This window comes from Gossypium hirsutum, chromosome A09 (assembly GCF_007990345.1).
Source record: "Gossypium hirsutum isolate 1008001.06 chromosome A09, Gossypium_hirsutum_v2.1, whole genome shotgun sequence".
NCBI lineage: Eukaryota > Viridiplantae > Streptophyta > Magnoliopsida > Malvales > Malvaceae > Gossypium > Gossypium hirsutum.
In genome coordinates, this window is record NC_053432.1 from 33,899,680 (window position 1) to 33,925,927 (window position 26,248).

Below are 26,248 nucleotides of genomic sequence, written 5' to 3' on the forward strand. Positions count from 1 at the left end.
ATGTGATCATTGTCAACAAATGACTATGATAAATTGCCTGTTCAAAAACAAGTAACTTGTGGTGACGTTCCATATATATCAATCGACACAATGCCAATAAGAGGATATCATTAACACTTTAATCGGGCTATGAATTCTATTGTTGCTAGTAAAGTGATGCCATACACAAGTCATGTGCCTAACATACTGGCTATGGACTCAATCATCTTTATAGCATAAGCCTCCACTTATATCAAAGCAATGAGTTAGATACGCATGGTCAGTGACTAACTCAGGATTGAGATAAATCACACCATGAACATCACAAGTGAATTAATTCAACTTGGGTCTAGTGTAATGTATCATTCTTCCAATAAAAACATTTATGTCTCTAAACGTGGAGTCAACTACTTTGATAGCCAAGACTAGTCATCTCCCCAATTGGAATTGTAGATGACATAATAATCCTTCTAAGTATTTGAATGAAATTTTCACTTTGATTCTTTTATGAGATTATGAACTCGTTTAGATTATTTACAGAAGTAAATTGTCTTTCTCGCAATGTAAACATTCTTACAGTGACACTCGTTTAGATTATTTACCGAAGTAAATTGTCTTTCTTGCAATGTAAACATTCTTACAGTGACACTTATCATCAGTTTAAATTTAGACAATCAATGAGCTAATATTTGTTTGCCACAATTTCGCTATGCATGCAAAATATGAAATAATGAAACACACAAGACATAATAGTGAATTGTTAAATTAACTTCATTTATTTATTTATCGTTGAAATACATAGAAAATAATTACATGTTTACTACAATATGGACACATTTTCCTACAATCTCACCCTTGTTGTAGTAAAGTAAATTTGTCATGTTTGCATTCCCATATTCTCGATATGTTTGTTAAAACTCCTAGGTAAAAGAGTCTTAGCAAAGAAATCCACAAGTTTATATTCATAAGCTACTTTCACCACATCTACTATTCCTTCGGCTAAACAAATATTTGGACGTGTGCAAAGCATAACAGACATAAGGCTTCCAACTGCCGAAGCATATGGAACCTTACTCATATGCTCTCTTTCTTTTGCTGTCTTAGGACTGCCATCCAAAGAAAGATGAAAACCCGATGCAGTCGATTGAACACCTGGCTTCGCGTCGGTCATTGTAATCTATTCCAGTACATTATTGTTGTATGAAGCTTGTGATAGAGCTATCATTTAATTCTTTTGATCCCTAAGGATTCGAATTCCAAGAATATAACTAGCTTTACCCAAGTCCTTCATGCTAAAATATTGAGATAACTACACTTTAACCAATGACAATTCTCCTACATTATTTTCAATAAGTAGAATATCATCGACATACAGAATGAGGAAGACCACCTTTTTGTCCTTTACACACTTATAAACTAAAGTTTCATCAGCATTTTTCTGAAACCCAAAAATCTTGATCGTTTGATCAAATCTTTTATTCCATGAGCGAGACACTTGCTTAAATCCATAAATAGATCTTAGCAGTTTGCAAAATTTTTGGTCGTTTCGTTTGACAACATAACCATTAAGTTGAGTCATGTAAATGGTCTCATCAAGATAACCATACAAGAATGTTTCGTTGACATTCTTTTTCCAGATCTAATAATTGAGAGCAGCGAAAATGGATAAGAGTATGTGGATAGACATAAGCATGGCTACTAGAGAAAAGGTCTCATCGTAATCCATGCCTTCTATTTGTTTGTAGTCTTTCTCTACAAGTCTAGTTTTATGTGTTTTCACTTTCCCTTTTGAATTTTTGTTCTTCTTGTAAATCCACTTACAACTTATGGGTTTAATCCCAATCGGTAAGTCTACAAGTTCCCACACCGTATTGGATTCCATAGAATTCAACTCGCCATCCAATGCCAGTTTCAAGAGCATGGAATAATGTCATCCATAGCCTCATTGTAAATAAGTGGATCATCATCCTTGTAACAACCCTTTTTTCAGTGGTATTGAAAATAATAGTTTCAGGACAACAAATCTGATAAGTAAGTCTTTATTCTTATTTAATATTTATGAGTCAATTACAATATTATATTGAATTCTGGTTTAATAATTTTTATAAATTGAATGAATAAATAAGTATAAGTGGATTAGTCCAAAAGTCAAGTAGTTTTTGGAAATGAGGTATTAGGACCTCATTTCCCTAATTTAATGCCATAAATATTTTTAGTAAATATTTACAGAGCTGTATTATAGGTGAATTGAAGTTTGGTCCAGTAGTTTTGACGATTGATTACTTAATTAAGGTAAAATGATTAAATTGTAAAAGAGGTAAAAGTCAATTGGTATAGTTATAAAATAGTAAAGGGACCAAAATGGTGATTAAACCATGATAAAAAATTCCAAGTGGTGGTGGATATAATTAATCCACTAGCTTTTAGGCTATTTGATTATTAAGTCTTAATTGAAATTAAGCTTGTTTAGTTAAAATTTAAAATAATTGAAGCACCAATTGTGAAATGAATTAATGCTTGTATAGGGAAATATAATTAATGTGTTTTTATCACTTGATCATTGGTGAACTGCCTTGCGCTAGATGAACGTAAGATAGAGTACGATTGGCATGCCAATTGGTTGTTTTGCGCACGGTACAGGATTTGTATGAGATGTGATGATGATTTATGTATATCATCTATTCACTGAATATACCGAGGTCCTACATATATTGTGGACTATCGTGTTATATTACAGTGTTTTTCAGGTGTATTAGGGGGCAAATGTTAACCTACGGGTAGGCATTCAGTGCTGAGGTGTATTATCAGTTGGATTGGCTTGTATTGTAACACCTCAAACCCGACCTGGACATTATGGCCGAATCTGACGATGTCACATTGGGTGTTTTCATAAAATGAATATCGTTGAAAAACCTGTTCTATATTTAACCGCTTTGCGATCTTAAAGATGATTTTAGGATGTCTCATTTATTTTTAAAATATGAGTCATTTTTCAAGAAGATAATCATATTAAATCGTCATTAATTTCCAAAATGTAATTTCTTAAGGAAGGTCTTAAAATAGGTTGCGTATTCGCAGTATTTTTGAAATACATTTATCCTTTCGAAAAGCCACATCTTTTCCTACTTTTAGTAGTTATAAATCAAAGCAAATAAAAATCCCAAAATAAAATCCAAAGAGGCCTTATTATAATAAAATACCCAAAATAAAATTACTTATAATTCAAAAATCAAATAAAAAAGTATGTGCAGTTGTGTGACCACCTTTAAGTCCCTCGTAGCACCGATCCGCCTAAGACTGGGGATAACCTGTATAGTTAAAACAGAAGGGTGAGTTTACAAAAACTCAGTGTGTAATCCCATATAAGCAAACAGTCAAAAACAAGCACAGTTTCGGCCTAAGCCCTTTTTAATAACAATGACAATATCAGTTTGGGCTTTTAGCCCATCTCAATATAGGAACACTCATGTCATTGGGCCTTTGCCCATCACAGTAATAATAATCAGTGCAGTAACAGGTTAAACAGTTTATAAGACCTACCTATCCAGCCTCTACACTGTAACTCCGTCCAACCCTACACTCCATGTGGGGATATAATCAACCCATCCATCCTCACACTCCAGAAAGTACCGAAAGCGACACTATACAGTAATATGCAGCTAGGCTACTAGTAATTTAGGCTCGAAGCCTTTCAATAACTTCCTCTGATCAGTATAAACCCATCCCGATGCAATGCATCATACAATCATGTCATGTCATATCATGGAATCATTCATGTACCCATTACAGTTTAAATAGCATGCTAAAATACTATCATTCATGTACATCACATAGTGGCAAAATAGTCATCTTACCATATAAGGGCAAAATAGTCATTTTATCATATATGAGGGGTTTAGGTAAACCTATCGACCCAACAGTAGGTCCACACTCGTCTCGAGCAACCCGTGCAACCTTAACATTCAAATAGTGAAAATGGGCCCACAGCCCACATTGAGGGCCCATGTGGACCCACACGCTCGTGTGGCCCACATAGCCCAGAAATGGCCTTAGCCGTGTGGATTACACAGCTTGGCCCAATATTCTTCACACGTCCATGTGGTTTACTCATGTGGGGCCCACAAGCCTGTGGGGCCCACACGGCCCAACTTGGCACAAAATGGCCCAACATGGCCTCAGCCCACAAGATCGCTCATGATGGCCTCGTCGACCATCCGCCCATGTTTAGTCATATGGGTTACCACACGGGTAGCCGCACGCCCGTGTGGTGTCGACTAACCGTACTTTTCAGCTTTTTGATGATTTATGATTTCAGAGGTGTGTTTACACACCTGTGTCGACTACAGCTCGTAAGCACTTCAGAAGAATCCCGAACCTAAACATTGATCAATACACAACCCATTAATCACCTTAATGGTTGAAATAAAACCAACCCAATAACTTACTCAATTACGAGCAATCGAAACATATCCCTAACGCCTAAACTCTGTTTGCTGACAAAGAGGTATGGGAAGGGTCTCAATCCACACGATTTGTTGCTGAAAACAAAGCGTAGTCACTAACGGAAACACAGGAAATAAAAAGAAATGGTGTATCACCAAGCAACAACAACCCCAAATCATTATAACCTACCCTTCACTTACCGATGTATAACCAGCAGAGGAGGAACTCAGTCGTTGTCTTGAACACTCGAAAAGGATGAACTAAGATGAGAAAGATTCAATGGCCAAATTGGTAGCACCAGAGAAAAGGGAGAAAAGAACAGAAAGGAATTGTGTGTAGCCACCGCTTGGTCAAAGAACAATTACCAAACCGAAAACAAAAATAGAGAGAGTGAGGGATGAAGTATTCGACCAGAGTAACCAAAATGGAAGGAGATGATATGAGAAAAGAATTGAGAGAGAAAAGAGAAGAGAAGGTATTCAGCCAAAAAAAAATGATTGATGGAAAGGAGAAGATGAAGTAATCGATCAAAGAAAGGCTAGAAATAGAAGAAGAAAACCGACAAAAAACTTGCCAAACCCAAAAGTGTTGAGAGGGAAAGAGAGAGAGTTTGGCCAAAGAGGGAAGGAAATCAATAACAAGGGAAAAGAAATGATTGCCAAAATCGAAATAGGTGAAAACAATAAGATACCCGAAAGGAACCCCAACAACATTCAGCCACCAAGCAAAAGAGAACCTCAAGAGAAGACAAAAATCGAAAACTTGAGAGAACAACTAACCTCTGCCGAAATTCTTGAGTGCGCACAATTCAAATTCGACACAATACTCCCTCTCACCTCAACTTTCCATAATTTTTTCCCTAAATCCCTCCATGCCATCCACTCCTCCCTCAACTACCTAATTAAAAATCCACTCAAATAGTTCAGTGTTTTAGTCAAACCACGACACTCCCACGACAACAGCAGCAAAATAAAACACCTTAATGCGCCTACTAGCACTCGAAGCTCAGACCATAAGTAACCATAACACGCCACTTATCCCCTAGACCAGTAGGCCCTTTCTGACATAAAATACCCACATTTATTTAAAATCCTACTAACTAGAAACAAGGTTTATTCTTTCAAAAACAAGTTTTACACAAGTTAAGGCTTGAGCCCAAGACTTCTCAGACTCTTCCTAGAACACTTAACCACTGAAACAGATACACAGTTGTGTCACTTTCTTGCACAACTAAACATTTATGTACAGCCTCCTAACTGTTGCCATGCTCAAGACCTAATACTTCCAGTCCCAAAACTCGAGGAGTTACATGTATGATTGTCTAGTGTGTTCTGGATGGCTAACTGTGTACTTGTTTTCATATATCGTTCATCAGGCAATGTTCTATTGATCATTGAATGTTATTGAAATGTGAGAAAATGATTTGTACTAATTTTTGAGCATTACACAACTGTTGTGAGTTGTGATTGCTAGGAACTGAGGAATTGATTTGTAATATTGTTTGATCATTACTCACTTGTTGTGCGCTGTGATTGACAGGAACTCTATTAGTAACCTCGTTATTTGAATTATTATTTTATTTCGGCAAGCTTTATCATTTAATTGAGGAATTTACTCAGGCTTATGTAAGCTTACTCATGTCCCTATCTTTTTCTTTGTAGATTATGTCTTCGTGGAACTCAGGAGATTAGATCAACTCGAAGAATCGAGTAGTTATTAGGTTTGATAAAATACAGATTATTTTTCATCCATCCATTATAGATTAAAGAACGATTTCTGTGGATAGTAATCCCTTTATTGAATGTCACAAAATAACCATCATTAAATAAACATGATACAAAAATTAAATTCCTCTTTAAATGAGGTACATAAAACACGTCCTTTAAAACAATCTTCCTAAACTTATCAAACCGTAAAATAAGTTCTCCACTACTTTAGCTAAAACATAGTTCCCATCTCCTATCCACAATGAGAGGCTTCAGTCACGTAGACGTCTTATTTTGTTGAACCCCTATAAAAAAACACACACATGGTTAGTGGTTCCAAAATCAATAACACAGTTGTCAATTGATTCTTCCACTAAGCAAGCTTCAATCGTATAGAGTTTCCCTTTTTGACTAGATAATCCAAATACTCTTTGCAATTTGACCTAAAGTGTCCTTTCCTGTTACAGAGGAAACATTTGATCTTTTTAGGATCCATTGACTTCTTAGTCTTCTTCCTATCTACATAAGGTGGAATCGAAGACTTAGTCAGTTTCTTCTTTCCCTTAGCTTTCTACTTCCCCTTAGAGGACGAGGGGCCCATAGCTAAGTTTGCCTCAGGCTTTTCTTGATCAGCTTACCACCTGTAACACCTCTTACCCGTATTCGACGCCAGGATAAGGTTTGAGGCATTATCAGACTTAAACATTGACATTCACACAAAACTGGGCCATAAAATTTTATCCAAATTAAAAACTTTTCAATAAAATGCAAATTATCCCTTACAAGGAACTACAAGGCCCAAAACATGCATCGGAAGCGGTTCGGGACTAAACTGAGAAGTTTCAGAACCTTTTCAACACTTAGAAGATTATCTTGCCTTAGGAGAGTCACATGCCCGTGTGAGTAGGCCATGTGGTCACAGACGCCCGTGTGGCTTGGGACACACCATTGTTCTTAGCCCGTGTAACTTTCTGATTATGATGTCATCAAAAAAATAAGGTCACACGGCCAAGTCACACGCCTGTGTTCTTAGACTGTGTGGCGAATTGAATTCCAAATATTAATTGCAGACTTCACACGGCCTGGTCACATGCCTATGTCCTAAGGCCGTGTCTCTGCCCGTGTGTTTACTACTAGGCAATATGTTTTGCATGATTAGGGTGTAGGGGACACACGACCGGATCACAAGCCCATAGGGCAGACCGTGTGTCACACACTATCTAGACACATGACCGTGTGTCTAACCATGTGGACAATTTCTAGGCTATTTTCCAACCCATTTGCCATCCTTAAACACTTACATACTTACACTTATATCATGGCATGCAACATGGCACATTTGATTACTCAAACATTCTTATTAATGGATAAATTGTGAGTTAACAATGTCAACATATCACCTATCCAAACTATTATACTTTCATATGGTATTCCACACCAATTTCATATTTATTTACCGACTTTGCCAACCTACTTTCAAGTTACACATTTACACCACATATATTGTATACACATTAATCATATTTCATACACTAAACGTATAAGCCATCCATCATATTCATTAACCATAAGCAACTATAACCACATTGAAGCATAAGCACATTTCCATGCATGCATCAATAATTAGGGTTACAACTCAAATAATCAATAATAGTCACCTCCCATGGCCATATAGAAAATAATCATAATAACATCATGAGCCAACACATTTGGCTATTCAATATGACACATACCAAAAAGACCAAGTCCCTATACATGTCATACTCAAAATGATAAGACTAGCTATACCAAAATGTCCAATTGATAGTGTGATAATGTCTTCGATGTCTTCCGATCTCTGAGCTACTTGGCGACACTATAAGAAAAAGAAAGGAAGGGGGGTAAGCTTTAAAGCTTAGTAAGTTGACAAGTAAATAAAATGCAACTTAATCAAGCATTAATCATGCATTTAACATAATGAACACAATTTTGCATTTTATCAAATCTCATAACTTATTCTTCATGTATATATATACACATGTTCTTATGACTAGCTCATCGTATTTCATGTCATTCACATGAGTTCGATGTACATACCTATGCCTACTTGCACATAATAACTTACTTTCTTGTCTTGATGCCACCATTAAGCTTACTCATTGAACTTCTCTTGAACTACCTGTTGAACACTCGAAATACTATCGGATACATTGAAAGCTTTCACCTAAGTGTCTCTCATGTAGCCAATGCTACTTCATATGTCAGATCACATGTTGCTCGCTTACGAGCTACTCGCGGGACTGCTTATACAGGCCGTCAAGTATCCGCAACACATGTCAGACTACCTCGCCATCAATAGAATATACAAGACTAGTACCAGGACACCAAAACATGCGTCATATATATATATCACGAACTCAGACCACAACTCAATGAGTTCAGATGTCACAATATCATGAACTCAGACCACAACTCAATGAGTTCATATCACATAATTCCTAGTGACATGTCACTTGTACCCTAGACTATTCTTAAGGTTTAAACGGGATTTCCATACTTATCGCATCATTGTCGGACTGGCTTGTAACGCCGATTTTAATACTCATGGTACCCATCACATACTCATGGAGTAAACAAGCAAATTTCATAGTAAAATTTAAGCATTAACACATGGTACAATATCTCATTAATTATATATACTCACCATACATGCAATATCAAACATTTAAAGTATGGTACATGTTGCATAATTTGCAAGTGAACTTACCTCGGAACAAAATGATAGAAACGAGCCTAATCCTCGTAAACTTTATTTTTCCCCTGATCAAGACCGAATCACATTTTTTTTGATCTATAAAACCAAATTCAACTTGTTCAATACATACATTGTGACAGCCCAAAATTGACCCTAGTCGGGAAGTGGTTTCGGGACCGCTAAACCGAGTCACCGAAAGGTTTGAATGTGATGTTTATTATCTAGAATATATAATCATCAATGTGTGAAAATTTCAAGCTTCGATTTAGTCGATTGCATGTGAATTTAGTCAATAGGACTTATATGAGAAAATTTTAAAATGTGATAGGTCAATGCATGAGGACCTATTAGTGCATGTGGAAGAAAAAGGGGACTTGCATGTCAAATTCCCCCTCCCTAATATGTAGTGGCCGGCCATGCTATGGGTGGAAACATGTCACCAACATGTTGTGTTAGTGATGTATGGTAAGGAAAATAAAATATTAAGCATGATAATTAAAATAAGTTAAAGAAAGGAATTAAACAATGAAAAGGAAGGGTGATGAAAAAAAAAATGGTCTCATCCATACCCCCCCCCTTGTTGCCGTGAGTTGAGGAAAGAAAACAAAAAAAAATGTGTGTTCATTCTTGAACACCTTTGGCCGAATAGAGGAAAGAAAGGAAGGGGAAGAGCTTGAGAAAATCGGCTATGGTGGTTTGCTAGACTAAGGTATGTTTGATGTTGTTCTTGAGATGCATGCATGTTTTAGTAGTTGACTTGAGTTCTAAAAACCCATGGTTCAATTTTGTGGATTGATGATGATTTTGTGTTTTGCCATTGATGAGTGCTTGAGCTTTTTGATAGTTGTTGATGAAAAGTGAAAGATATGTTAAAGATTAATATGTTTTGTGTTGAAGTTTTTGGTGATTTTGAGTAGTTAGAGCTAAATTACAAAAACAAATTTTTGAAGGACTCAAAGGTGAAATAAATGAGATGTATGGACTTATATGGGCACTAGGAAGATTCGGCCCTTACGGAGTGTGACCAAACTTTGTGTGTTTTGTGTTTTGTGGAATAAAGACTAAATTGTGAAAGTGCGAAATATTAGGGGTAAAAATGTAATTTACCCATTTATGCATTATTAGACTAAATTGAATGAAAATATGTTAAATTAAGGCTTGGCAAGCTAGCTATTAAGGTGAAATGCTAATGTTAGTATTTGATTCGGTAATAATCTGTTTGGGGACAGCAGCAGTAAGGTGATTTTGGAAAATCGCCATAATTTGTAGGAGTTGAATTAGAAGCTGAGTGAATTATGCCATTAAAGCTTGAAGAGTCTATTTTCTTACAAAAGAAACTATGAAAACAAAAGAGTTACCGATCTTGAGATATTTGAAGTATTGTGGGGCTGAGTCAAAATGACTACTAGATTCCCTGTTCTGTTTTTAGAAAATCATTATAAATTGTACAAATATGATTATAAGATAAAATTTATATGCTTAGACTCCTTAATGAGTCTAGTTTCAAATGAGATCAAATACAACACATTTTGAATTCTGTAAAATGAGAAATTTGATTCGTAGTGAAGAGTGGTCAAAATAGTCAAACAGTGAAACAGGGGAAACTTTAAGAAAAATCTGGTATTTATTGGCCAAGCCAAAAATTCTGAAAATTTTATGGATGGAAGATATACGAGTCTATATTCAGGGAAAATTAACGGCTAGTGATTTGGAGTTTTACAGCTCCAGTTATAAACAATTTAGCGACTACTGCTCAGGAAAACAGCTCGTAGTGAATATGTGATTTTGTTGTAAACATTAATGAAAATTTGCCAATGAGTTATTTATTGACTATTATAAAGCTTACTATAATCTATGTGTGTGAAAGTCAAATCAATATATATATTATTCTGAAAGTAATACTTGAATAGTCGATTAATGACTATTTTAAATTATTGATTTGGCTCAAGGAGTTAAAGGAGGTGAATCGAGTAAAGGCAAAGAAAAGGTTATCGAGTAGTCGAGTTGGAACCGTCTTACCCAACACGAGGTAAGTCATTAAGCATGTAGTTGGTATTATTTCAAATGGTCATAATGTGTATGTATTGATGCGAATGGAATGAATAAATATACATATATATATGTGCATGTACGTATGTGATGATGAAATCGTTGAATGAAAGAAAAGAGGTAAGATGTACTGAGTTGTTGATCTCGGCACTAAACGTGCGGGATAACCATTTATGACCATGAGATTGGCGCTAAGTGCGCGGGATTAAATTGTACAACACTAAGTGTGCGATTTGACTATGTTGCACTAAGTGTGCGAAATGAATATGATGCACTAAGTGTGCGAATTGACCATGTAGCACTAAGTGTGCGATTTGATTATGTAGCACTAAGTGTGCGAGTTGATTATATAGCACTGAGTGTGCGGACTCGATATACATTCGTGAATCATTATGGACACTATGTGTGCGACACTATTGAGTCGATCGCGGACAGCGGATCGGGTAAGTGTCTTGAGTACATGGCTAATAGGTGCTATGCTTATACTTGGTGTTGAGCTCGGTAAGTTTGAACCTATGTGACAAATATACTTGAAGTCACGTACATAAAATTTATCGTAGGATGGGTGAAAGGCCGTTTAGTCGTTTGATTGTAACGAAAATAAATTGATTTATGAAAATGCTTCAATGTCCTATTGATGAGTATATGGAATGTGAATGCATGAATTGATATGAAATTGAATTGATAGGTTGGAGGAACTATGGTATGGTTCGGAATGGATGGAGTAATTAGCCTCGTTCCATTTTGTTTTCTCTTGTGATAATGTTATTGATGGATGGTAGTGCATAGCTTATGACTTACTGAGTTATAAACTCACTCGGTGTTTCCTTGTCACCCATTATAGGTTGCTTGGACTCATCTATTTTTGCGTGGTCGGGCCGTCATCGAAGTCATCACACCGGATAGCAAGTTTTGGTACTTTCTTCTTAGTTGGCTTAGAAGAACATTTTGGCATGTATAAGCTAGTACGTTGTGTTCGAATTATGGCATGTAAACTTTAAGCCATGCGAAAATGGCACGAATGTTCGATTGAGTTGGATCAAGGGTAGGCATGAAATGGACCTAGTTACTTTCGTAACAGATGCTGGCAGCAGCAGTGTCATGAGATTGAAAAATCACTAAAAATAGTAGGAGTGGAATTAATTGATGAATAAATTATGTAATCGAAGCTCGATGAGTCTGCTTTCATGAGGAAGTAACGAAAAGATCATATGGGCAGTATATTAAGAGATAATCAGATTTTTGTGGGACAGGGCCAGAACGGTTTCTGGATTCCCTGCTCCGACTTTGGAAATTCATTATAAATTAACCAGAGATAATTAGGGGTCGTACCATATATGTACAGATTCCTCTCTGAGTCTAGTTTTCATAGAAACAAACGACATCAGTATTGAAGCCCCGTGCAGGGAGATATTCAAGTCGTAATGGGCAAAGGTCAGTGTAGTCGACCCCTGCAACTTGGGGAACTTTGACTAATAAACTGTACTAATTGGCCCAACCAAAAATTCTAGAAAAAAATACATAGATGGGCACATGAGTGTAGTTTCTGGGAAAAATTACGAAACTGATTTTCGAGTTACGAAACTCAAGATATGATTTTTAAAACGACTAGTACACAGGTTGGGCAGTGTCTGGAAAATAAATTTTGTAAGGGGTTAAAGCCAGTTAACACCTCGTGTTCGACTCCGGTGTCGGTTTCGGGTTCGGGGTGTTACATACATTGCTTATATTGACCCATAACACATACTTTGGTAAAATTACTATTTTACCCCTAAATTTTCACTATTTACAAATTGGTCCCTAGGCTCGTAAAATGAAATGCATGCAATTTCTTGGTTACCCAAGCATAGCTTATTCATATTCTATCTCATATCAGCCCATATTTTCCTTTATTTCACATTTCTACTACCCTTTTTTACATATTTTTCAAACAAGTCCTTTTTAGGTGTTTTCACTAAAAATCACTTAGCAAAAGATGTTTATCACACATCAAACATTCATATTCCTCCATTAAATATCAAAATACAACCATGTCACACATAGGTCAATTTTCATACTTGAAACCTAGCTCAAAATAATGATAGGAATAGCTAGATCGGTTGATGACAACTTCAAAAATGTAAAGAACATTAAAAATGGGGCTTGGGAGCACTTACAGTCAAGCTTGAAATGTTGAAAACCCTAGCCATAGAGACTCCCCAAAATTTCGACTAGCTCTTGGAGAAGATGAACAAATTTTGCTTTCTTGTTCCCTTTTTATTCTTTTATTTACTAAAAGAGAAAAATGCCCTTAAGACCTTTCTTTTAAATTTTCCCTATTCATGCCCATTTTTTTCCAAAATTTTAGAACTTAGTCAAATTGCTATTTAAGGACCTCTAATTAATAATTGAATGCAATTTCATGCTTAAAGCTTCTAGAACACAAGTTTTTGCAACTTATTCAATTTAGTCCGTAAAGTCAAATTGGGCACTTTAGGCATAGAATTTCTTCATGAAAATTTCACACAAACATGCAATCATGTCATGGATCATCAAATAATCATAAAATAATTATTTCTATCTCAGATTCGTGGTCTCGAAACCACTATTCTAACTAGACCCTAATTCGGGATGTTACACCACCATTCAGCATCAACTCATATGGTTGTAATTCCTTCATGAGCTAAGTCAAGTTAAGCGCCTTGTTTCTCAAATTGTTATCTTCCCTAAAGGAAGCAAACTCCATAGTCAAGGATTTGAACACTATTTTAAGCTGATTGCTCACGTCTAGTTAAGCCCCATTGTCCTATGCCTCTACAAAGAATCCCCATAACACTCCTAACCCATACCCGTTGCCGAATTAGGGTTATGGAGTATTACCAAAGTATAACAACATATAATGAACATTTTATTATTACAAACAAACCACAACATAAATCATAGTAATATCAACTAACATGATACATGCAGTCCCTTTACGAGCCCTCGAGGCCTTAAAAAGACATTAGAAATGAATCGAGACTAAAAAGTTAAAAATTTCCAAACTGCAGGGGTCACAAGATCATGTGAGCATTTGAAATAGGGACACATGACCGTGTCCTAGTCTGTGTCCGTGCATGTGTAACTCACTAACTTGAGTCACATGGCCAAGCCAAACGCCCGTGTGCCAGGCCGTGTGCTAAGCCGTGTAACAGCCTGACTAGCAACCTTTTGAAAGATATAGCGGACACATGACCGTGTCGCCTGACTATTTGTCGCACAAGGCTAAGACACATGCCCGTGTCGCTTGACCATGTGTAACACACGGCTGAGACACACGCCCATGTCTTTAGCCGTATGGACGAAAAATAGGCCATTTCCAGCCATTTTTCTCACCCAAAATCTAGCCACTTTTACAATCAAATTTGACCTATAATCACACACACAAAGCACACCTAATATATGCATACACAAGCTTTAACAATTATAGAAACTAACCATTCAACCAATATGCTAATATGGCACCTCAATCTCATCAATCAAACTTGACTAAACACTTACCCAATTCATTCATGATAAAATCAACCAATTAAACACTTCAATGCCATATTTTCCATATTGTTCATATACCAAATACATGCAAAAAAAAATACCATTATGACCATTTCCACAAATACCATTAATCTTAATAACTATATCAAATGCCAATATACATTTAAGGCTACCAACACTAACCATGAACACTTCAAGGCACTATCTATATCATACCAAAACAACATCTCTTAGCATACCTTAATGTTCATCCATTCAACTACCATCACTATGTACTTAGATGCCAAAATGAAAACCACTTTAAAAGCCATATATGTACATGATATCATATCAACTATATCATCAACCAAAAAGTCATGTATACAAGCCACACATGATAATTAAATTCATCAAACAAGACACCTATACATGCCATTATAACCATGACTCAAAATCATCAAAATATATCAATATAGTTGATGGATAGTGTGATCTCTGACAAGTTTCTAACCCGAACGATCTTTCGATTAACTAAAAACACAAATGAAATAACACAAAGTAAGCATGTAATGCTTAGTAAGTTTGTAATTCATAAACAAAGCTTACCGTTTCAATATATAAGCATAACAACAATTTGAGACAATCTAACATAACTTGGCATTAGCTTAAACAACAAAAACCCTTCAAGTTAGATAACCACATAGTTTAGCAACTCATTGCAAAACATAATAGCTTTTATGTACACAACTTATAAGCATTCATACTTTCATGCATATGGATAAGCATATTTAAAGAATCATCAACTCATACCATTTTCATGCTTTCATAGCATTACTTATTGTAGTATTTTTTGATCTTTCCCTTTTTCATACCCGTTGAACCACTAGAATAATATCGGATACGTGGGAATCTCGTACACAATGTGCCAACATGTGGTCGAAACCACTACTATCTCATATCTCATATAAATACTTTCTTTGAGCCTTAAATGGGTCTTCTCACACAAGCTGTTAGTCAAGACGTAGCTACATGGTGCTGCTCACACAAGTTGTCAAGTAATCACAACACATACAGGACTAGCACCCGAAACACGGTGACCCTTAATGACATGTCATTTGTATCCTATATATTCTTAAGGTTCAAAAGGGATCTGAAAGTCGCCAAAACTTTGTTGGATATTTTCGTAGAGTAGTAATACCATAAGATAACATAAAAGCATTTAAATCAGACATAATCCAATGCTACTCGAATGTATGAACTTACCTCGAACACGAATGAAGAAATACGACAAGTTAGTTCAACACTTTTTTTTCCCTGATCTAAATATTAATGTTGCTTTTCTTGACCTATATAATCAAATTTAACTCAATCAAACTTTATTCTATTCAATTTAATCAGAAAAATCAAGTTTTGGAAAAATTACACTCTTGGCCCTATAATTTTGAATTCATTACAATTTAGTTCCTAAGCTTATAAAATGAAATTTATGCAATTTGATACCAACCCACTATAGCCGAATATTACTTAGGCCCCTAGCAAGCCTTACATTTCATTTATTTCACAAATTTACCATGAATAAGTTTCTATTTTTCAATTTAATCCCATATTGACAACTTCATTAAAATTTCCATTACAACTAGCATCAACGATAGTAGTAGAAAGAACATATGTTTTCTCCCTACTTATTGGTTAATTTTTTCCCATTTAGTTTTCCTTAGGGCATATTCTAGCATTTTTAGTTTAGTAAATTGTATTTTATAACTCAGTGGATCCTAGCCTATTTTATCCTTAATTTTGTCATATTTTGGTGCTAATATCGTTGCATGTGTAATTCCAGATTGCGTCCAGAATGGTCATTGTGTCTAACAACTATCTAGATAAGAACAAAAATACCTGAGCTGTCTAGACTGGTATAAGCAACCTATATGTACAAGGACAACATGATTCTGAGGAAATGACACTTGTACTATTTGGAAGGGCATAAATATTAACGTGAAAAGAAAAAAAGAGGAGAGCTTTTGCTTGACCATCATCTTCCTTAACCTATCTTGGGGGGAAGCTTGCGGCCATGGCGGATTAAGTCCCTCGGGCGAGTCAACGTGAAAATGATGCAGACTAGCTCCTGACGAGGAGTCCTGAGTGCGACAAAAGATGGAATAGAGAGATTCATGTCTCGTTCATCTAGGAATAGAATTCTCCACTTGTTTCTTTTATATTTATTTCTAAACGCTACTGATTACTCTCTGTTTCATATTTGTATAGAAGTGCACGTGATTTTTGGCTTAAATGTTTTTTTATTCAATCTTGTTTCTACTATTTAATTTGTGGGTTTGAATGTTTTTAGCATGGAAGTGTTATTGCAATCACTGACTGTAGCACCCCTTACCAGTATTCGATGCTGGAAGAGGGTACGAGGCATTACCGAACTTAAACACAAGCAAACATACATTTTCAAGCCGTGAATTTTTGTCCAAATTAAAAGATTTTGCATTCCATAATATAGTCCCTAATACGAGCCTACGAGGCCAAAAACATGCATTGGAAGTAGTTTGGGACAAAATCGAGAACTTTAGAAAATTTTGCAACACTTATAAAATTTTTCACTAAACAAGGGTCGCACGCCCGTATGTATATGGGACACGCCCGTGTGGGCAGGCTGTGTGGTCACACACGCCCGTGTCCCTAACTTGTTTAACTCTTTTTTTGTCACCCAAGAACAAATTGAAGACACACGGTCAGGTCACACGCTCGTGTGCTAGGCCGTGTGGACGATTTAAAATTTATGATTTTTAATTAAATAGGTGTAAACTTCACACGCCTGTGCGTGAGGCCGTGTCATCCACATAGCTGAGACACACACCTGTGTGTTTGCTCGTGTGCTCAATTCTAAGCATTCTATTTCTCAAAATTAAGGTGCAGGGGACACACGACTGGATAACACGCCCATGGGGAAAACCGTGTGTCACACACGGCCTAGACATACACCCATGTATCTACCCTTGTGGACAAAATAAAGGTTATTTACCAAGCCATTTGCCACCCTTATTGGCATAAACACTTATACCAATTCAAAAGCACAAATCCATGGCACACTTAGGCAACCAAACATCCACAATCATGGCTAAAACATATCAATGTAATATCATACACTATCATAATCATAACAGTTATTATGACCCAAAATCAATCATGCATCTTTTACATTCATTAAGTCTCAATTATCTACTTTCATGACTCCTATTATGCCTAAGATAATCATATCACCAATAAATCACATTTCCAATACAACACATCCATGCTATGAATCTCATTCCATCATACGCCAAACATACGATGATCATATCACAAAAGGCATTGGCACATATATGAATATACTTAGGCTTACAACCATGTTAGCCAAAATAAGCCTATTAACATGACAAGGTACCAAATTAACCAATAGCTATTACAAACCAATACATTTGGCCAATCATAATGGCACATATAACAAAAAGACCAAGTCCCTATACATTCCATAACTCAAAATGTTGAAATCATTGGTACCAAAATAATTGTTGATAGTGTAGTGGAAAGGAAGGGGAGTAAGCTATAAATCTTAGTAAGTTCCTAAGCAAATAATAAACATCATAACCACACAATTAACATACAATTAACATGATGAAGATTAACATGAAAATTATCAAAATCTCATAATCATAACTTACTCAATCATAATCTTACCAAGAGTTCATCACATGTCGAGCTCATTACTTATGAGTTTTACGTACATACATGTACCAACTCGCAACATAACCTTATCCTTTCACAACTTTGACATTCCAGTTGAACACTCGGAATATTAACGGATACTCAAAAATCTTGCACATAAGTTCCATATATGTAGCCATAGCTACCCCACATCTCATAATACATATAGGGTCATTTTTGAGCTACTAACGAGCCTGCTCACACAAGCTGTTAGTTAGGACGTAGCTATACAATGCTACTCACACAAGCTATCAGGTATCCGCAACATATATCGGACTACCCAGCCACTGGTAGGACATACAAGACTAGCACTCGAATTACATAATCACATATACACATGGGGTCCTAGTGACATTTCACTCATATCCTATTCTATTCCTAAGGTCAAAACTTCGTCGAATACATCCAAAGAGTCAATAATGATTCATACATTATTAAATCATTGAAAATATAAATATAACAATGCATTATTCACATACGAACTTACCTCGGTAAAAAAATAGTAGAATTTGACCTAATCGTCAAACACTTTATTTTTCCCCCGATCTAGGTCCGAACCTCATTTATCTTGATAGATAATAAAAAATTTAGCTTATTTAATACTCACGTTGTTCAATTCAGTCCAAAAATCATATTATGGCAAAATTATATTTTTACCGCTAATGTTTCACATTTTTACAATTTAGTCTCTATGCTCGTAAAAATGATTTTCATCCAATTTCTTCATTACCCAAGCCTAGCCGGACCATTTTCATACTTATACCAGCCCACACTTTCCACTTAATCATACTTTTACTACTTATTTTATAACTTTTACAAATAGGTCCTTTTTGACATTTTCAACAAAAATCACTTAGTAAATGTTGTTTACCTAACATCAAACATATATTTTCTACCATTAGACATCAAAACACAAAAATATTCTACTTGGGTAAAATTTTAGACTTTGATTTTCTTTCAAATTAGTCCTTGAAATAGCTAGATTAGGTTAAGACAACTTCAAAAACATAAAAATCATTAAAAACAGGGCAAGAACGGACTTACAATCGAGCTTGAAAGTTAGCCAAACCCTAGTTATGGAGATCTTGAAATTTTCAGCTATGGGGGACTAATTTCAGAAGATGACACATATTTATTTGTTTTATTTGTCTTTATTTACCAAATGACCAAAATGCCCTTAATCCCAAACTTCAAAATTTTACCCATCCATGTCCATTTTTGTCCAACTTAAAGTATAATGGTCTAATTACCATTTAAGGACCTTCAACTTAAAATTTCATTTCAATTAGACACCTCTAGCATCTAGAACACACATTTTGCACTTATTGTAATTTAGTTCTATTAGTTAAATTGGACACTCTACAGATAAAATTTCTTAACAAAATTTTCACATAATCATTCAATCATACTGTAGACCTCGAAGAAATAATAAAATTAACATTTCTACTTCAAATTTGTGGTCTCGAAACCACTATTTCAACTTGAACTTAAAATGGGTTGTTACAACTCTCCCCCCTTTAGGGATTTTCATCCTCGAAAATCTTACTAAAAAAGAGGTTTGGGTACTATTTTCTCATAGCTTTCTCAGGTTCCCACGTAGCGTCCTCGGCCCCATGTCTTTGCCATAACACTTTCACTAGGGCTATGCTTTTATTTCTCAACTGTTTAACTTCCCGAGCCAAAATCTTGATCAGTTCCTCACCATAAGTCATCGGGTTGAATCCCAACCTCTGTTGGTGAAATCACATGCGATGGATCTGATCGATGTCTTTGCAACATAGACACATGAAACACATTGTGGATCCTTTCTAACTTTGATCAAACAAGTCATCAATCATCTAGAAAGGATACTTGTTCTTTATAGTCACCTTGTTGAGCTACCAGGAACTGATACAAAGTCTCATAGATATGTCTTTCTTCTTTACAAATAACACTAGAAGACCCTAGGGAGAAAAACTCGGTCTCGCAAAACCCTTATCTGTCAACTCTTGCAACTGAGCTTCCAATTCTTTCAATTCAGTCAGAGCCATCCTACATGGAGTGATTACTATCGGTGAAGTCCCGGGCACTAAATCAATAGCAAACTCCACTTCTCTGATCGGAGGTAATCTAGGCAACTTGTAACAGCCCGATTTAGACCCTAGCCAGAACAGTGGTTCCAGGACCACAAATCTGAGGTCAAAAAATATTTTTTTAATATTATTTTATTGTTTACATCATGTGATAACGTATGTGTGAAAGTTTCGTGTGAAAATTTTATTGTAACGCCCCGATTTTTGGGCCTGCAAGTATTGGGCCTTGAGTCTGGGTTCAGGTGGAAAATGGCCTGAATAATTTAGATGTTAATATTATTTCGTATGTTTATTTTAGTAATTAAATAAATTACGAAAGGTTTATGGTGTGGGAAAAAAAAGGCCCAAGAGTAAATTTAATTCGAGGCAATTCCTGAATTTTAATTTTGGGAGAGAGGGTTTTGGCGATATGGGCTTTTAAAGTTGAGGTGGTAAAATAGGATGCAAATAAGGCCTTGGTAAAGTGGCAAGGTGGCGCCACTAAGTTCCTAAAAAAATGGCGTCTGGGAAGGAATTAAAGGTCCAGGGTTTAAGTTGCAAGGTAAGCATATTGTTACTTTTTAATTTTAGGCATGCGCCGGGCATGTGATCACTTAAGTGAATTTCGGCAAGGGCCTTAGGGGGGTTGGGCCGATTGTTTTAGTTGATATTAGGGTTAGGTTCTTTTCTTTTTCTGTCTCGAAGAATTAGGGTTAGCCACCTGAAAGCTTTCACTGCCATTCATCTTTTCTGAGTTCTCACAAAAGCCGAAAACGTAAATTCCTTCTCCTTGGTGCCGATTTCTTCTTCCTCTCTCTTTCCTCCATTTTCTTTCTTCCTTTTTACTTTTTCTTCTAGCCGAAACCTTCTGATCACCTTGCTCACCTCCTCTATCAATCCCATCCTCCACAAAACCTCCATATCCGATTGCCATAAAACCTGAAATCCTAAAAACTTACTTATTGTGCCAATTTCTCCAAGCCAAAATCCTTCAGTTATTTTTGTTCTTTTTTTTATCAAATTTCATCTTCTCTAAACCCTTAGTATCTGTCGGCAACATTACTTCAAAGTTATAGCCTTAAATCATCATCTTATTCATCACTTAAAAAGCCGAAATACCATAGATTTAAGGACTTATAGCCGAAACTTTAGATCTCCTGGATTCGAGTTCTACTATCGTTTGGAGGATAGATCTGCATTAGATCTGCATAGAAATCAAAGAGGAATAAGTGGTAAGTGCTCATCACCTAAGATCTAGTCTTATTTTACAATTTAAAAAAGCCGAAGTCCCTAAAATCTAGGGAGGCTGTCGATTTGGGCATAGGGCTTTAAGGCTCTTTAACTGACGATTTATTTTGGTGATTAGTGTCTTTTAGAGGTTTGATTGAAGGCTTGGATCTTTGGAACAACTAGACTTAGATCTAGTCATCGGTTTTCAGCAAAAAGGTAAGATTCTAAAGGCTTTAGGGGCATGGTTCGAATATGGGTTGCTGAATATTGGGATTGGTTGTTGTGGGTTGCAATCTAAGAATTGTGGTAATCAATTGTAGGACATCGTAAGGGATCTTAGTAGCAGTCGTCGTGAAATAGGTGTGTATCGAACACCCTCTCATAGTTCAAATCAGAAAAAGTCGAAATACCGAAAATCTGGCATTCTGCAGGCTTGTGAGTGTGCGAGTGCTCACAAGACATTTAGAAATCATTAGATCTGAAATCGCAAAGTGGTAAGTTAGTTGTGTGTGAAATTTCGTGCACTTCGTTAATTGGGCCTCGATAGGCTAAAACTGGGCCCAATGGGCTTAGGGGCCCATACAAGTAAAATAATAAAAAAATAGGCAATAAGTATGTTCTATTAGACTGTGGAATCGAAACTGCTTAAACCGGTAAACTGGTTATAAAACTTGAATTAAATGGGCTTAAATTGCTAGTGGACACTGTACGGCCCATTAGGGGTTTTAAGGCCCAATAGCTAAAATTGTGAAATTGAGACAAATAAATTATTGCTATGACAAATGGGCTAGTAAGGACAGTAACATTCGTCAGAAACCTTAAAACTGATAAAATTACTAAAATACCTCTATAGGTGGAAAATTTACAGATTTACCCCTAGGAGCAAAATTACTGATATACCCCTAGGGTTAATGTTAAGGTTGACCTGAATGCATGTTTGATTGTTACTATTTACTGCATACCATGTTATTATTATCTGATGCATGGGACTGGGTTATTGATGGAGGAAGTACTGAAAGTGGCTTGTCCACGTACTGGAGGCTTTGCGTCAACTTACTGATATCTGAGCAGCAATGCTGCAACTGTGGAGTGTAGGGCTGGGTCGGTTGAGCTATTCCCCACATGGAGTGTAGGGCTGGTACGGGTGGAGTGTAGCGGTTGGTTATTAGCTGGGTTGGGCTTGCATACACGAATATGTCTGTTCTGTTCTGGAATGGGCCTATGGGCCATACTGTTATTTGAAAAGAGGCTAAGGCCTAGTTTAGTGTATTATGAAAAGGGCTTCGGCCCAGTACCTGCGGTTATCTGAATAGGGCTTAGGCCCAGTGGGCTTGAGCTGACTTGGGCTTTGGATGGGTTTTCCATACACATTGAGTTTCCCAAACTCACCCCCTTTGTCTGCCATCCTTGCAGGTGAGCCCTAGTTTGTGGACTTGGAGCTGGGCGGGATTAAGAGTGGCCACGAAGATTAATTTCTGCTTTTTAAATAAGTTTCAATTAGCTTCCTTTTAAAATTCGCATTTATTTTTAAATATTTCTATTTTGGTTAAAGTTGTAATAAGGTCGGTCTATTATTTTTATTTTGGGTTTTTAAACTACTTAAATCATTTTCAACTTGAGATTTACATCACTTAAATTGATACTGTAAAATTGGATAGCCCTAGGGCACGTTTTATAAAAGTTACTTATTTTGAAAATATCACGATAACCGAGCAAAGCTTCCGCAACGTAAATGTTTTTAAAGGAAATAAATATTTTAAATAGACTTAAACTTAATTTGTTGTTCATGGACAAGTAATAAGGTTACAGTGTGGCAATCGATGTGTACATGTAACACCCCTTACACGTACCCGAGGCCAGGATAAGGTACGAGGCGTTACCGGACAAACATACAAACATTAAACTAAAATACAGGCCATAAAATTTCTTTCATATTTCAAAACGTTCATTCACTTACACATAGTCCCTTATTTGAGTCTACAAAGCCCAAAACATACTTTAGAAACAGTTCGGGACTAAACCGAGAACTTATGAAAATCTTGGAAATTTCATGCTTTAAGGCTCCATACGCCCGTGTCCCAAAGTCGTGTCCCATACACGGCTGAGACACATGGTCGTGTTTCTGCCTGTGTGGAATATACCTAGGCTATTTTCCAAGCTTTGGTCAACCTTAATCTCTTACACACATATACAAAATCAAAAGCATATAACATGGTATTCATTTAATGATTAAATATTCTCAATTAAACCACAAACATAGCATTTGTATGCCATCATACATGTGTCTCTCATACTCATTTTGCGTTGTTTATTATAGTACCACTTATACATTTATACCAAGATTATCATCTTACCAAATATCTTTAGATTAATCATCAAGCATTCATATTTAAAACTAGATCATATCTTTATAAAATACCACAATTCAAATGCACAAAATAACATGTTTGCCTGAAACATTTCAATTCAACTCCATACCCAACAAGCATTACATTGAGACTAGTCATATATATATATACATGTCATGATACATATCATTCTCTCTCTGTTTTCTTATAAACACATATCATTTATTTCCTTATATCAATATTTCATATACCATAGTTTCCATGTATTCCACATATATTTATTTTCCTCCTCCTCCTCTCGATTCCACATCCTTAATGTATATAGCATTCTTGTAAGTATGATTTCACAATTTACTAATAAATGCTCACATCAAACTGTCCACACGAGTCATAGTCACTTACTTATTTATAATTCGAGCTACAGAGCTCCAAATTCAGATCCGTAAATTTCCCCTGAAACTAGACTCACATATATTTCCACCATAACATTTTCATAATTTTTGGCTTAGCCAATTCGTACAGTTTATTAATTACAATTTCCCCTGTTTCACTTTTTGACAGTTCTGACTTCTCTTCCCTAAAAATTAAATTATCTCACAGTACAAATCTTGGATAATGTTCTTGTTGATTTATCTTGAAAATAGACTCATTAGAGATTTTAAAAATATAATTTTAAGCCTCTAATTATTTTTATCCAAATTTTTGTGATTTTCCAAATTCAAAACAGGGGATCACGTAATCATTCTGAACTAGTCTCACAAAAACATAAATATCTCAAAATATAGAACTCCTTTCTTGCTCTATTTCTTTTGTATGAAAATAGACACATTATGCTTTAATTTGATATCTCATTCAATCTCTGATTCAATTTTTACTATTTTTAGTTATTTTTCAAAATCACGTTACTGCTACTGTCCAAAACCGTTTTATTGCTAATTCACTCTTTCACACTTTCTTTGTATTGACCTCATTTTAACATACACATCACAAATCATTTTCACCACATTTCATACATCACAAGTATAGGCCCATGATCACAAGGTCACCATAAAATCGTCCTCATGTATAACTTACTTGTTTATAACCTCACCACATCCTGGTCACTTAATGAACACATCATTCACATAATCAAGTTCCTGCACTTATTCATCACAAAACTCACAAAGCAATACATACAGAATCTCTCGTTGAACACTTTGGATCAATCCTCGATACTTGGTGGTTTCAGCACATAGCTCCACCTATCATATAGTTCGGCTCTCTTGTACACATGGTGAACACTCAGTACCACCCATGTGACCTAGCCAATTTATCTCGTACCTCTCCTGTCTACATGGTGTCCTTCACTTGGAACCACGCATGCGACCTAGCTACATATATCCCGTAGCTCTCTTGTCTACATGGTGTACACATAGTATCACCCATGTGACCTAGCTACATCATAATGTCTTGTAGCTCTCTTGTACACATGATGTGCACTCAGCACCATACATGTGACCTAGCTACATACTATCTGTATCATCCAATCTTTCCGAAGGTTCAACCGGGATTTCTCTCTTTTTTCCAACAATTTCACCAATCAAGTAATTATCCACAAACATATTTCCAATATTATTATAAAATATCATAATACAAGTAATATTGATGTATTACTTACATATAAACTTACATCTCATTTAATATCACGGCAATAACATTAAATTACACATTGCCTTATTAAACATCATATGAACTTACAATTTCCCATAATATCCATAATCATAGAAATCACATTTATGTATGATAATTCAAAGCACTTCATGTACCATAGACATATTTTTAAATCAATTCATAAACTTGGCACCATAATCATTTAATTTAATATAATTCAATTAATTCACTAAATTTAACTTTCAAATATAAATTACAGCATTATTGCTGTATTATTATCATACCAACTTGCATACTTTCAACACCTCGGAAATCATAATGAATATATCAATTTTATATTGAAACATGCATAAATTAATGCTTATTATACATATGAACTTACCTCGATACTAAAACAACCATTTATCAACTTTCCCAATTTTCAATTTTCTCTTTCTAAGTTCAAATCTCGTTTTCCGAGATCTAAAACATCATATTTTATTTATTTAATTAATATAATATTGAAAATAGTCCTTGACTCAAACTTTGGAAAAATTACAATTTTGCCCCTAAGCTTTTGCATATTTACTCTTTTGCCCCTAGGCTCGAGAATTAAAATCAATCCATTATTCTTATGTTTTATGACATTCTGATCACTTTCCCCTTCTATGGCAACATCAAATTCTCACACTAACATGTACTTAAGACTATTAGGTATTTTTACCGATTAAGCCCTTTTACTCATTTTCATACAAAACCGAGTAGCACAAGTTGTCTAACATAATTTAAAACCTCATATTCTATTATAAAACAGCAAAATAAACATATTTCACCTATGGTTAT